Genomic DNA, 11,217 nt, shown 5'->3' on the forward strand with positions numbered 1-11,217 from the left:
TAGGCATTCAGAGTTCTGGATACTAAAAGAGATCTCCATAGTCTCTTGTACATTTAGATTAAAACAATTAATCTCAGCATTACCTAGGTTCCTTGCTGTGCTATACGTTCTTCTTTCCCTGGTAACCATCTCCATTATTACATCTTCCAAGGTGTTATTTAAATTATTAAGGCTGCTTAAGCTATAATGGAATCAATTTTTCTTTTTCTTTAAGATTGTTGTTCTCTCTGTTATACGAACAATAGAGTGAAGTATGGTATTGCATAACAACAAATCTCTGAGAACATAATGGCTTGAATAGCTTTCTAGCTCAAAAAATCAAACCTCTACTGAAGCAGTTGATGAATGAGTGAATTAAGCAAAGCTCTTCTGTACAGACTTCATAGTAAATTCTGTCATCTATATTTTTAAGGTAAACATTTTTCATTATCACTGTCAACAGAGTGAACTTCAACAAAACATTCCTGTGAGAGGCTAATAATTTACTTCTCAATGACAGACTGAAATACATTATTTTCTACAAATATTAGGCTGCAAAGATTTGAGTGGGGACAAGCCCTGCTGATTAAATTTACTAAATGTCAATGCAGAGGTAATTAAAGGCAATACGATTTTAAGAGAGTTCCCAACTTCTTTCTCCTAGTGATTTCTAATCATAGTAATAATTTTGTATTAATTAGTAAAACAATTATTAAAATTAGTAAGACAAAATGATAATAAAAATACTGCTTCACGTTTCCCCCACTTCTCCTTTTTTATGGCTGCCTCCTACCATCTCTATCCTTACTCTTCTAACTTTTCTCAGCTGCCTTAGAAATCATTGTGTCTTCCTGAATTTTCACTGCACTGCACATCCTTTTTCCACCTGTTTCCACACCTTCATGTTCTCATTTTCTGTTCAGTCCTGGGTTAATTCACACATTCACAGGAAAGAATTATGGAAGGTGAGAGATGACAGCTGTGAAAGTGCTGCTGACTTCAGAAATGAGACCTTTCCTCCCTGCAATGCCACCAGCAGTCTGATGGTGCAGTACATCATCTTCCTGCTGTCTGAAGTAGCTGGACAGAGACTTCTGTCTACTCTGAAGTCACCTCATAAGAAACAATAAATAAGCAACAGATCTTTCCTAGCACTCTCTTAAGAATGCTAAAAGGTGAAAGGGACCAAGCATCCTTGTGAATGACTTTTACTGTCAAGACTGGCAAGCTCTCAGCTGGAGATTCTTCAAAGCTGGTAGAGTTGGATTGAGCCAACCATATCCTGGGCTGCATCAAAAGAAGAGGGCCAGCAGGTTGCAGGAAGTGATCCTGCCCCTCTACTTTTCTCTGGTGAGAGTTCAGCTGGGGTACTGCGTCCAGATGTGGAGTCCTCAGTACAGGAGAGAGATGAATTTCTTGGAGCGCATCCAGGAGAAGAGAAAGCTCCGGGGAGACCTGTTAATGGCCTTCCAGTATTTGGAGGGGGGCTATAATACAGAAGGGGACAGACTCTTCAGTAGGATCAGATGAGACAAGAGTAAACTATTTCCAGCTTAGAGATGGGAGATTTAGGTTGGATATAGGGAAGAAGCTTTTTACAGTAAGCGTAAAGAAGCACTGGTGCAGGTTCTGCAAAGAGGTGGTGGATGTTCTGTCCCTGGAGACATTCACAGTCAAATTGGACAGGGCTCTAAGCAACCTGATCTACCTGTAGGTGTTGCTGTTCCTTGCAGAGGAGTCGGGCTAGTTGAATTTTAATGGTCCCTTCCAACTCAAATGATTCTGTGATCCTCAGAATAACTTAAGAGATCAGGGCTTACTCCAAGCATTGACCAGAAGCAGAGTTACCAGGAGAGTAACATTGGAACATGAAAACTCCCTGCAAAGATATGAAACCAGGTAAAGTGATACATTTCAGTTTTTATTAATTAAAATCCACAAAAGCAGTTTTTATCCTGCTTATCTGTTTAATGTTTCAGGTCTGTTGTTGGTACCAAAACACTGTATCAGTATTAGCTTTATTTGTAGTTTGTTGTACAGACAGTATTGGAAGACTGTAAGACATTCCTCACTGCATCAGCTTAAGCTGTGGTTATGCATGCAACTCAGCACTGCTTCAGTACAGAATGAGCAGATTAAAGAAGTCTGAAAAATATGAAGTTAATAGCAAAGTTTAATTTCTGCAGTGAGAGTTCTTACTGCTGCTCTAAGTTTGTATAAAAACTGACAGGACAAGAGTATCAGTGTAAGGCAGCATTGGTCCTCTGAAATCAATAGAATTGCATTGATTAACAGCTGCAACTTTGCGTGATCTAAATTATTTTATCACTAAAAGCTGTATGTTCTGACTTGGGTGAGAAATAGCACAAGTGTTTTGCAAAGTAGTAATGGTTTTGGAATTACAGCCCTCTCAGTACATAGTAAACTTTTGAAATCACTGTCATTGTTCAGACTGCCAGTGTTCAGCACTGATCTCATCCATAGGTGCTACTTAATCTGTGCAGCTGGTTGCATTGTGTTCTTATGTTTCTCAACACTAGGGTCATGTCTGGGACTCTATCTTTGGAGTTTTACAGCAATGTGAAGTAGAAGGCATTTAACTATTATTTAGCACACTGTTTTCTTAATGTACTTATTGTTTCTTAGGTTAGAGAATTGTTGCTACCTTCTAATAACATGGAGTCCTTTTAAAATCTTAATGTGGTAATTTATCTAAATGGGAAAAGCTTGTTACAGACACCCTTCAAAATTTCCCAGCAACAGCAGTGAAGATGAATGTGTGCATGTTATTGTTGCTGTATTCCAAAAAGCACATTAAGGAAAGTTATGAATCAAAACTGATTTGTCCTCTAGACTACTTATGATAAGTGACTAATAGCTGGGCAGCTGATTCAGCCACTGTCCTGTGATATAGCCAATGGTCATGCTGACATTGTGAAGATAAGTAGAAATGGATGGTATAAGACTGTTTTGACTACCTAGTACATGATTCATTCAGTGAGAATTAGTAATTCCTCAGTGTACAGTTACCTCTAAAACCTACCAGCTTTCCATACACTCTGCTGCCCTTTTATTCCCAAGTATTTCAGTAGCATCTCTTGGAGTAGACCTTTTAATATCTATTAATACAGAGCAAGTACCATGCTATGCTCACAATACCAGCCTTAGGAACGATGACTACAGTCACTTTGCCAAACACTATTCTCAGAGCTTGATTAAAAGCACCACTGTAATTTCTGTTAAAAGACTGGAATTGTAGCTGATCCAACCACAATGGAAGGAATGCAAGGGGAATGGATGTGAGTTGCTATGACTTTTTAGCCTCATTGAAAATTCTGTGTCCTCTGCTCAGATGTGCTTTCCTGAGCTCAGCTATGCCTGGCACAGCTACACTAATATGTTTTCCCGAGTCAGTCCTGGGATCAGACAGGCAAGGGAGACCATGAGGGGACCCAAACAAACCCTATTGTTTGGGATTTGATTTCTGAGGGTTGGGGAGCCCCGGCAGATCATAGGCAGCTCTCCAAGCACCTGGCCCTAAGATGGCATTTGTGCTGCAGGCATGTCCAACCCGTGTCACACACAGTGCCCTTGTGAATACTTGTTCTTAGTGTGAGACTTTCCAGCATCTCCATTTAATTCAGCAGGGAACCAGGAGGGACATGATTTAGTGGGAAATATTGGTGATAGGAGGATGGTTGGACTGGCTGATCTTAGAGGTCTTTTCCAATCTTGGTGACTCTATGATTCTATGATCCAAAAGAAGGACTTTCCACCATCACTGCCTTTTCCTGCCTTCTGGGACAAAGGCAGTGGTGCCTTCTGCTCAGACCAATGGCTTAGGGGGAGGAAGAAACTAGTTTTCCTTCTTTCTCCATGCCAACCCATCAGTCCCTGTTGTTTTTTCAGGCTAGTTGGTGAAAACCATTACAGAAACCAGTAATGGGTATCTGAGAGAATATTTATATTCTTCTGACTTGGTGAAAGTTACCATACTAATATTATATGTAGAATTAGTTGTGAAGAATATCTTCTAGCTAATGCCGTCTTTTATTGTCCTGATCAGACTGTGTTTTTCCTTGTGACTTCAACTCACTCTTAACATCATTGTCATAACTCTGTCGATCTATTTTATCTTTCCTGTCACCATTTAACTTTCAGACTCCTACTCTCAAAATACAAATGGATAAGATTCACAGATACAGATTGTAAATGGATTATAGAAGAATGATAAATGAAAGACTCTTTTTTTGAGGCCTTTACAGCTACTTGAGGCTCTGAAAAGCTTAGAGAAGTGGGAAGGCTTGCACCAAGCCAAGATTAACCTTTCTTTGCTTTATATTTCTGAGCTCTTTGTGTTCTTGATTGAAAATACTCCATTTGAAGACTTTTTCTCATGAAAAGGATTATTGCTTGTCTGAGAAATTATAATTAACTGATAATTTAGACAGAAAATAAGCCACTAATTCATAATTCATAGTCCAACAGAGAAATGATAATTTTCTGTGCACAAAACAATGCTTCATTGTAATAGTTATTACTCCCTTGATGAAGACCATATGGAGGCAACATTTTTACATTGAGAAATCCTCACTGAGAGATAATGCCTACAGTACTCCATTTTGCTACCCAGGTTAGAGCTTTTCAGGAATAGTCATTCACAGTGTCCCACTCTAGGGTCATTTACCTTGAAGGTGAAAGCAGGAACATCCAAGCAGAGAAGGAGCTAAACAAAACTTCAAATGGCATTAGCAGACACTGCAGTTTTCTTTACATCACCAGATGCTTTGCTTTTCAAAGGATAAAGGATTGACAAAGATACAATTAGCTGCTGGGAATTCTGTCCAAAAGGCACAAAATTTCCTTGTTAGGATCAAGGAAATGAAAGGCTGAAACCCATTCAGAAAGTCTGAGGTAACGGCAATCTTAAATATTATGGAAAAAATACCAACAAACATTTGAATCTATTTTTTTCTTTTTCCCTGATTTAATAAGAAACTCTGCAATATCTCTAATGTGGAATATTTTTTACCAGAAATATATTCTAAATATTTTATTTGGATTTTTTTTCTTGCATTTATCCTTTTTTGATCTGGTGTCAACCATTTATGGGCTAGTTCAGCCTGGTTCTGTGACGATTGAGTCAGGGGACCCATGGGTCCGTGCCTCAGGAAAGGGGAAGGGGAAAAGGGAAAAAAGAAAAGGAAGATGGGCCTAAAAATCAAACAGCGGCATCAATCTGAGGAGGAAAGCTGATTTTCTAAACAAGATGTTGGAATGCAAAATAACACAATATTAATGGGAATTGAAGCTAATAAATCAAATAAAATGAGCAAGAGAGCATCCAAGAACTGAAGACCTTACACTAAATGCTGAAGGTGAGATGGCTAGCAAGCACCTGCTGCTGGGTCTATCTGAAAAGGAAGAGCCTGTGTCTTGTGACACACAAACAGATTTTATCTTTCCCTCTGAGCAGAAAATGTAAAAATAAAAAGCAGCTCAAAGTCCTCTGGGGTACGTAGTTCTTCTCTTCTGAGACAGGTATACCCAGAGCTTTCGATGATGCTTGGAGCCGGAGCATTAACTCTTTGACTCCCAATACACTACATGATGTTATGATGTAGAATATCAATAACAAAAGTCACAAAACCATGACATCTGTATGACAAGCAGAGTCTCAGTGAAAGATATTACTTACAGAAGAATGCTTGTTAACAGTAGTTCTCATTGTGAAAGTTGGGATATATAATAACCATATGAGATGTGAACAATTTTGTTACAGAGAAGAGATAGAGAATGAGACAGTTTACTGCTTTTGCTGTTAATACCCAAAGTCTGACTGAAAAATCTAGAAGTGTATCAAAGCCTTCTACTTTCAATAACTGAATTCCTCAACAGAATGAATAGAAGCAGAAATGTGTTTTGAACTTCTCTGAATGGACTTGGGAAAATGTCAAAACCAGGAAAGTTACATGAAGAAGCCTATGAAGCCTGTGAGGATGCTTATAAATAGCATAGGAATGTTTTCTGAAACTAAGGAGGAACAGAACATAGGCAGCTATGTTATAAGAGAGAATTAAGACCAGGTTATGGAAGGAAAGGAGTGTTTCAGATGCAAAGACTTATGGAAGGTGTTTCCTACAGCTTAGGAGACTGTGAGTAGTTGCTTTAAATTGTTAGATGAGCAATTTAGATTTTACAGAGGGAAAGAGTTTCACCAACTGAAATTTTCATGGGAACATTTTCATGGGGAATCCTTCAAATATTTGCTTTTCAGCTGGTGGGGAACAAAAAGAAAGTGAAAAGGGAGGGAAGGGAAGGAAAAAGTAAGAGAAAGGAAAGGAAGTCAAGAAAAAGAGGAAGTGGGAAAAAAAAGTCAAATTATCTTTAGAACTACTCATAAATGAAGTTAGTCTTAAAAATTTTATTGTTGATGAATTCTAGACAGTTCAAAAATAGTTCTGAATTTCTGTTCTGTTTTAGAAATTTCTTTTGAAGTCAGAAAACTCTCAAATATGAATTTTTATTATTCATTTATATTGATCTCAGTATTTAATAAGAATTTTGCTAGTTTTAGTTATAGATGGTGTTAGCAGGTCTACACAGCATGCAAACCCCTGAATTACTGCAGATACCAAAACTGGAGGTAAGATGACAGCCCTATATCATAACTGATTAGTCTGTGTGTAGTGCTGTGCCATTCATGGGGCAGCCACTATTTGCTTTGCACAGAGAAGGAGTACTTGACCAAGTAAAGTCATCTGAGAACTCCTGCAGTCCTATGCACTTTATGAAGACACAAAAGAATACACAAGTGATCAAGTATGTCACAGTGTTGAGTACACACACAGTTCAATTTATCAACAAGTTAGTGTGTAGGCGCCTTCTGTAAGTGATGATTTTTCTCCTGAAAATGATTGTCTAACTGTAAAGTCAGGATTTAGATGCCATAGCCAGGATTCTCCACTTCAAAGCTGAAAAGAATCTTGAAGAAATGACATTTTGGCCTAACCTGAAGAGGAGAGATTTTGAGGTATAGAAATGTGAGTCATCTATTTATTCTTTCTGATTCAGTTTAAAAGTAAAGAAACGTTTGTAAGATAGACACTAACTTTTTATAATAAGAGTGAGACATATTTTTTTCGAATTTCCATGTTTTGTTTATTTTTCTCTTGCAAAAAAACTTTTCTTTTTCATAGTATTAATGCTTTAAATAAATAGTCTCTAAGTCTGGGCAACTAGGAATTTGCTTGGTAAAGATGCTCTGAGGAGATAAAATCTATAATCGGTGAACAACACAGGTAAACTGCTGGTCAAATAGTGTCTTTCCTTTGAGAGAGAAATAGCAAATGTTGCTGAAAAGTTTATGTTATTTATATATTTATTTGTAGAAAATTTATTATGCTTTGTTGCCATCTGGGGAAAGAGTCCAGGTTCCAGGAGTTTATCTCGTGTGACCTACTGCTTATCATAAATTGGAGAATTTCACACAATTTGCAGAAGAATATGGAAGCTGAAAACCATGAGTCCAAATACTTCAAAATTTCATAAAGATGTTTGCTCATGATTTAATAACTAAGAATGTGGGGATGCTACTCTTTAACTTGATAATGTAGAGAAGAGATCAGCTATCCTCATTGCTTTTTCCTTCCCTTCCACATCTCCCCCCTTTTTCTATTCTCCCTCTGTTATTCTTTTCACCTCTTCACATCCAGGAAGGTTAAAATGACTTAAAAACACTAAAATGGAATGAAATATAATGCTAAAATGTGAAAGCTATACACATTACTCGCATAATACAGAGTTTGACTGCATTTTTTTTCTGTTTCAATTTTAATTTTTTTTCCTTTCCTACTCTTAAAATCTGTGGCACAGAAGTTTCTGTGAATGCGATACTAAACCTGTAATTGTGGTAGTCCTCAAGGAAGAAAGATAACACTGACTCTGTTAGGTTCTCTGCAGAATGTCAAAAGCTCATTAGTAACCCACAACCATTAAACACATGCTTGTTAAATTTTGGTTTTGAATGCTATAGAAAGAAAGAAAAAAAAAGTTGAAAAATACCCAGGTTTCTGTCTTTCGCACTCTTCTATAGGAACAATTTTCCTATTATGAACTATAATTGCAGTGATATCTTACTTCTAACTTGTCTTTTCAATACATCCTTGATTTGAATGGGAAATTGGCCACTTCAAATGAACTGTACACACTTCAGTTCTGGATGACAGTAACCCTGTATGGTCACTTTATTCCATGGAAGAATATATTATAGTCTGCCCCTCTTATCATATGACTTATTTTTGATATAGCATTCCATGTTTCTTCTGTATTTTTCAAGAGGCTTCTATGAAGGATCGCTTTGCAGCATTCCCAATGATTTGTCTTTGCTTATGTTTTTGAAACAAAACTAATGGCTGGAGATAAGTACTGATGTTATTCTCTGAAATACATCTTTTCCTGTAATGCTGTGTGTGGTGACCTTCTAGGGGTGGGGTAGATCTGAAATGGGCAATTTACAAATGTATCAGATTTCTCCTTAGTAGCAAGTTATTGCATTCTGAAAACTTCGTCTACTGTGTAGAAATCTGCTAACAGAAAAAGAGAAACTTCCACAAAAGGTCTGGGAACTTGAGACTCTCAGGTTCTGTCTACATGGATCCTGTTGTAGAAGTTACAGTAGGGAAACTTGGAGGTGATGTAGTCATACCAGCTTTAAAGTGGCAACTTAATTTTCCCTGGATCTCACTTCCAAAAAATGTGGTCTTGGAGTATATATACTACTGAATGTTTAGAAAATCCCATGCCTCTACAAAGAGATAAGCTCATCCAGAGTTACAAGCTTTTGTTTGGATCTGTGCTGCTACACACCAGTTTAGCTTAAATCTGACACAGAAACATCTGTAGAACTGATTAGAAAGCTGGAGTCTATTGTGTAGAACTTTAATTAAAACATCAGCTAGATTAGCTCTTTGACTTAATTGGAAGAGAATAAAAATTAGGGAGAACTGGTTTGGATCTTACATAGTTTGCTCTGAACTTAAAATGAATTGCAGCTTCTTTGGAGATGCTAGATAAGAAAGAATCTCAGTTGCTGTTGAGGCTTCTTTATGGCAAGAAACAGACCAGAGGAAAATGTATTATTGTTAATTAACACAAATATATAATGAATGATTACACTAGGAGGAAACAAAAAGACAAATATTTAAAGAACACATTTCTTTCCCCTTTCCGCAGTTTTAGCTTCACTCCCTTGCCAATTGTTTAAATTAATCAAATGAATTAGGAATTTTCAAGGAAAATGAGCAGTATTGTACAAATGCCTACCTCTGCCTAAAATTTATTTTGAGAAATATGTGAAAGTATTTTATCTTTTACTATGAAACAGTAGTGGGAGAAATGTAATGCAACAAAACTCTGCTGGGAAAACCACCCTCCAGGACACAGGGGTGGTTGTATAAGCAATGCATTGTTTGTGACAGGAGGTTAAAATTCAGTCATTTGTCTTCATGAACAAGAGTTGCAGTTTAGAAATGTAGCTATTGATCACAACATAGTTCATCTTCACTGTACCCAGTATACAAGCATTGATTTAAATTGATGATAAATTACAGATTCTCCAAGTAAACTTAATACCTTATAGGCAGTTTTTGACAGTAAACTACATGCCTCTGGTCAATTTATTTGTGTTTGTAGTAGTATTAGATTAAGCTAACTAGTTGAGTGACGGTAACAATGGTAGTAGTAAGGTAAAACTCCTGCTGTCAAAACATTGCAATGTAGTCCAGTAACTAATTGCATTTTCCTTCGGCAAAAAGAATGTTTTATATAACCTAAACAATTTTTCAGACAATGCTGTGTTGATTTGTTTTTCTATATGCTGGTTATTTTTTCCCCTTTTTATTCAATAAGAACGTCTTTCATAGGACTGAATTTTTACCACTTCAAAATTCTATTCCACTTAATTCTATTTGCTGGTATTATTAAAACACAAAAGCAGAACTGCTGCTGCTCAGAGTGCACCAAAAGGAAAAGGCCAATCTGTTGATCAGCCTGATACAGAGACATGATAACAACAGAATATTTGTTTCCCTTTTCTAATTCTTAGTCTGCCCCCAAAAGTGTCATTTGTTTTCAGCAGTGATTGAAGATGACATTTACATCACACCACATTACATTATGTGGTGATATGATCTGGAGGAATAGTAAGCTATGAAGGTAGACTTAGACAATTTAAAATAGGAGCTCCAAGTGAGATATGTGGTTTAGAAATGGCCTTTGAGGTTTAGCACTGCTGCTGTAGGAGGAATAAAGGGAATTTGGCCTATAAAGACTGAAATACGCCATTTCAAAAAGAGAAGTGGTCTCTTTAATTTACCCAAGGCCCCAGATCTACTTCCTGAGGTGTTCAAGTTGATTAAATCTGAATGAGAGCTTTTTGCATGCATGGACAAACTTATTTCCTTAGAAACCTCTACAATTCCAGTTATAAAAAAGGTCTCAAATGAATCAACACCCTCTTTTGTAGTTTGCTATGCTTTTTCCTCACCTGTAAGACTGATCTAAATCAAAAATACTATCCATGGAGTTCCATCTGACCTCTGCCCAGATTTGCATTAGTCTTAACAATCTAGTGGAAGATGATGATCCATTTTTATCTTGTTCTTTCATGTCTAGGGAAGCTTGCCTCCTTCCAGCTAGTTTTCAAATTGAACAGGTCCCCTTTTTTAAAATTCTCCCTCCACTTATTCTTTGATAGATATTTAAGAGGCTCTAGCATGAACTGCATAAAATCCCATGTAATTCTCCATAAAAGCTCATGTACTCAATGGTAGATGCTTAGAAATATGAAATTTGGTGAATTGTCACAGGTAAAAAAAATCCTGCTTAGCTCAATAGAGAAAAGTTGACATTCAGCAACTGTTTAAAGATGACTGAATTTGCCCGTTCAGGATTATGTCTGTCGAGGACGAAGTGGTACTACAAAACAACAGAAATCTTGTGATAAACTGAGGAAAAAAGTAATAGACTTTCTACTTATTCTTGTCCTTCACTTGATGGTAGTGCTACAGGAACTCAATACAGTGACTTTTGTCTTTCTAGCTTCAACTCTTCCCCTCTCTCTAGACTTTCATCAGCCTCAAGAAAGATGTCTTGACCAAAATAATTTAAAGAATTTCCACAACTGATCATTATAAAATTAAATTTTAATGTTTAATATTTCTATGTTGTGATTTTTTC

The sequence above is a fragment of the Cyrtonyx montezumae genome, unplaced genomic scaffold (genome assembly GCF_038088225.1).
Source record: "Cyrtonyx montezumae isolate F1298 unplaced genomic scaffold, pur_monq_1.0 scaffold_2, whole genome shotgun sequence".
In the NCBI taxonomy this organism is placed as follows: Eukaryota; Metazoa; Chordata; class Aves; order Galliformes; family Odontophoridae; genus Cyrtonyx; species Cyrtonyx montezumae.